Source organism: Dioscorea cayenensis, chromosome 7, assembly GCF_009730915.1.
Source record: "Dioscorea cayenensis subsp. rotundata cultivar TDr96_F1 chromosome 7, TDr96_F1_v2_PseudoChromosome.rev07_lg8_w22 25.fasta, whole genome shotgun sequence".
Classification (NCBI taxonomy): domain Eukaryota; kingdom Viridiplantae; phylum Streptophyta; class Magnoliopsida; order Dioscoreales; family Dioscoreaceae; genus Dioscorea; species Dioscorea cayenensis.
In genome coordinates, this window is record NC_052477.1 from 7,096,986 (window position 1) to 7,101,964 (window position 4,979).

General features: G+C 38.0%; 1 pseudogene; it reads left to right on the forward strand.

Annotated features, from left to right (window-relative positions):
• Positions 1-3,826: 3,826 nt before the first annotated feature.
• On the forward strand, positions 3,827-4,639 carry LOC120265044 (annotated as a pseudogene).
• The last annotated feature ends 340 nt before the right edge of the window (positions 4,640-4,979 follow it).

The following is a 4,979-nucleotide window of genomic DNA, read 5'->3' on the forward strand; positions in this document are numbered from 1 at the left end:
TCTCGACTCACCCTCTCAACCCTCTCCAATCTAGCATTGTCTAACCCTCATGGTGTGTCACTCATCCACAAAGGCTACCAAGATGGACTCTCAACCCTAGTGCCACTCTAAGGGAGAAATCATTCAACAAGCATTCATGATTGGAACTCAATTAAAGACATCAATTAAGGAAAATATAATAAAAGGTCAATAAAACAATAACATCCTAAGGTTTACAAGTCCAAGTACCCACTAGGGGGTTTAGCTCCCATGGAGCAAGATACAATAATGAAATCAAAAGTAAAAACATGTGATTCATAAGAAAAACTCCTCGGTGTTCGTGTTGATGGTCTTGTAGAGTAGCCTTGTCCTCTCCAAAGGTCCCCTTGTCAAGCCTAGGGCACACTCGCCGGATCGGTGCCGATAAAAGCTCCACCAATAACTATCTTCCAAGAGAAACGCGGTGTAAAAGCGGTAGAACCACTCCAAAACCCTTGCCAAAGCCCTTCTAAACCCTAGCCGCAGGCCTCCCAAAAGTTGGAGAAAAGATGGAAAGAAAGATGAAAGATGGATCCCCAAATTGGTACAAGTCACGGCTTTATAAAGGGCTGGAATCGGGCATCCACACTGGCGCCCGTGTGGACTTCTAGAAATCTGATTTTCTGCGGGCTATGAACACTAACGGTTACAGTAAATTGCTACAGGAAATTGCTACATTACTCCGCCAAAATACTCTCGAATCCACACTTTTCATCGAGGTAACATAAACGCAGCACATGTCTATGCCGTAGATCGCATCGCTTTTTCAATAAAATGCTATATTGGTGAAGATCTTGCTAATATTGCACAAGTCAGAATACGTAAATGTGATTGCCTTTGTGCCCCTCCAAATCATGTAATTGTTTGAGTGCATGGAGGTTGGCACACATTCACGTATCTTCAATCACAACTTGTGTCTTCACATTTGTTCACTCCAAGACTTCATCAACAAAGTACAATCACAATCTACTTTGGCTTCTTTCTTTCATATTTGGCTTCATAACCCTTCATGTATGAAAGTTCACAAATACACATGTATTAGCGCTAAAATCTGATAAAAGTAATGCTCATCATAAGAAAAGAATACTTCATATTACTAATACACAAGCACTTATCACTAATGATGAACATTGACTCTCCCTTGGAAAACTCATTGTAATCTACTAAAAAAGCAAAGAAAGTCATCTCCAGCTGCTCAGATCTCCAGAACTCCGGCCGTTCTACCTTATTTGGCAAAAGAATATCGCCTTGAGCAACAAAACCTAGGGTTTATATGATGTTGAGTATGCCATAGCCTAACCATGGGAGTTGTGATGCCTATGTTGAGTAAGTTATTCCGTGGGCTCCAAGTCGCGTCCCGGCATGGCTTCTCTGGGCATTGTGTGGGTGAATCACGGTCATGATGGGTTCACAACGGCCGTGGTGAGGCCGTTGTAGCTTCTATGCTGTTCCCAGTGATTCTACACTGCCATGGCTTGATAACAGACAGTGTTGAGTATGGACAATGGCCGTGGTGAGATGTCACCATGGTTGTTGTGAGCCGTGGTGAAGCTCTGATTCAGCAACTTAGTCCATTTTGTTCTAAAACACCCCTGAATTTGCTTCTTTGTCCCCAAAATAGAAATAAACCCCATGGTGAACAAAAGAATGAATTTTCATACTAATTAGGTGACAAACATGTCAAATCTCACGCTAAATGCAGTATAATGATATGTAAAATATGAACTTGCTAGCATTTATCACACACCCATGTAGATGTTCTTGTTTATATAAAAAAATATTTTCATGCATGTCCTAATCCAAATCAAATCAAAATTTTAAAATTTGTTTATCTTAATAACATATAGCCAAATCATAATGAAATTAGGATAATAAATGGCTAAGATAAACAAATTTGATAATATTTGATATATATTCCAAGATTGTCTAAAAGTTCAAATCTCGAGGCAATTTAAAATGTTCAAATCCAAAGATCAGCCAAGAGCACAGATCTCGAGATGATCTTAAATATTCAAATCACTAGATCATCCGAGAGCACAGATCTCGAGGCGATCTAAAATACTCAAATCTCACGATCACCCAATATCACATATCTCGAGGCAACCTAAAATGTTCAAATCTCTAGATCAGCCTAGAGCACAGATCTTAAGAAGATCTAAAATATTCAAATATCAAGATCAGGGGGAGAGCAAAGATCTTGAGGTGATCTAAAATACACAAATCTTTGGATCCATCTGGAGCACATATCTCGAGACGGTATAAAATATTCAAATCCCTAGATCAGCTGAGAGCACAGATCTCGAGGTGATCTCAAATACATAAATCTCAAGATTAGCGGAGAACATAGATTTCAAGTTGATCTAAAATATTCAAATCCCTAGATCAACAGAGAGTACAGATCTCGAGACGATCTAAAATATTGAAATCCCAAGATTAGTTGAGAGCACAGATCTCGAGGTGATCTAAAATACCCAAATCTCTAGATCAGTTAAGAGCATAGACCTCAAGGCGATCTAAAATACCCAAATCTCTAGATCAGTTAAGAGCATAGACCTCGAGGCGATCTAAAATACTCAAATATCAAGATTAGCCAAGAGTACAGATCTCGAGGTGATCTAAAATATTCAAATTTCAAGATTAACAGAGAGCACATATCTCGAGCCGATCTAAAATATTCAAATTTCAAGATCAAGAGCATATATCTTGAAGCGATCTCAATCCCAAGATCAACCATGAATACAAATCACGAGGGCAAAATATATATATATATATATACATAATCACTTAAAATAAAAAAATTATATCAGATAAAAAATCAAATAAAATAAAAGATAAATAAAATATATACATAATTAAAAATCAATCAAATAAAATAATAATAATAACGATAATAAAAATAATAAATTAAATTAAATATATAATAAATAAATAAATGAATAAAAGAATATATATATATAGATATATATATATATATATATATATATATATATATAATCAAATTAGATAAAGATAAGATTTAAAATTATAATAAAATCAGATAAAAAAATATAATATAAAATAATAATAAAATAAAAGAAAGTGGGCGTGGGGTTGTGTTTCTCGTGGGATGCCACGATCAACTTAACCAACCCATGATCAATACAACCGCACAACCTCCCCAGGTTGACGTGAAAGCTTTTAAAGAGGAAAATTTGGAGGAGAACTAGAGAAGAGGAGAAATTTGGAAGAAGCATCTGAAGAGAGCGAGGGAAAAGAAGATGAAAAAGGAATGATCAAAGAAGAAGAAAATCAAAGAAGGAGCTAGAAGAAGAAGGAATGATTCGAAGAAGAATAAAATCAGAGAGGTCGGACCGGCCAAAGGAGAAAAGAATTTGTAAAGAAAATTTGAAGAAAAAAAAGAAAAAAGAGGTCTAATTTTTTCTTTGCTATAAATATATATAATTAAAAAAAAGAGAGTAGAGGTTGCTGCCGTTACTTGTCGCTACTATTTGCCGCCATTGTTGCTATTACTGCCTACTGTTGTTGATGCGCACCGCCTACTGCCACTCTTGCTAAGGAGCTCGTAAAGATGGGAAAGCCTGAGAAACCCAAAGAAACGTTGAAGATGGAGGATCTGTTGCTCATCATTGTCACTGAAATATATATATTGAAACCACTCGCCACCACTCTGTCATCGCTATCGTTGTTATCGATTATCGTTTGATGCTTCATCCTCAACTCCCTCCATTCAGGCTCCTCCCCTTCCTCAAGTTCCAAATATGTGCTGCTCGACGAGAAAACGTTCTCTAGTTGCTAGTTCAATGTCAAGGATATATCACAGACCAACTTCAGTCGCCTCAATATCGAACTTGCCCGAAATAGAGATGATGGGTCTCATGTCCTACCGTATCGAGTTCGGCCCATCGAAACCCTTCGTTGTAGTTTGTATCGGTAACTCCCTCCACATGATTATATAAACTGCCATCCTTATTAAAACCTTTACTTCCCTCGCCGTCGAGGTCGGATGGTGATCTTGCTACATCTTCTCCACCCAAGACCATGCCACAATGTCCATTGACCACGATTTGGCCGCTGTATTCGCTTGGAAGGATGAAACCTACAGGAGTACTGGTGGTGCACTAAAGTGGTGCCTTGACTGGGGCCGCGGTGGTGGCCCAGATCTCATCATTGATAATGGCGACGATATGATATTACTGATCCATGAAGGCGTGAAGGCTAAGGAGTATAAGAAGTCTAGTGCGCTACTGGATCCGAACTTGAAGGATAATGACAAGTTCCAAATCATGTTGGTGTTGATCAAGGATGGGCTGAAAGTGAATCCTAAAAAGTATTAAAAGATAAAGGCTCGATTGGTCGGCATCTTGAAAGAGATGACCACTGTGGTGAAGAAGTTGTATTAGATACAAGTCAATGGGATGCTAGTTCCCATGACGATCAATGTCAGTGACCCCATAACCGAGAGTAAGTTCGACAATCTCTATGGATGCCACCATTCTTCCTTGATGGTTTGATGAGAGCAACATATATGATGATTATTGGAAAGATATCCATCATCTGTGTCTATGGAGATATTGGCAAAGGCTGTACAGGCTCACTAAAGCAGGAAACAAATATATACTAATGATAAACCATATGAGGAAGATGAGGATGACAACAATAAAGATGATTATGGAGAAACACTGATAAGAACTACGCATCAGATGAGTTCTGGATCTGTGATAAGTGTCTAAATGTAGGTGTTTTCATATATATATCGTATTCACTTTGCATGTATTTTATGAGGTTTGATGCCCGTTTTGTGCTTAATCATCTATTATTTGCTTTGTAGGGATTAAGAAAGGCATGGAGAACAAGAAGATATCGTTTAGGCGAAAAGACAAGAAAACAGGAATTTCATACCACCCTCCATACTACCTAGTATACGGGGCCATATGGAGGCCGTATGCATACCGTATGAAACG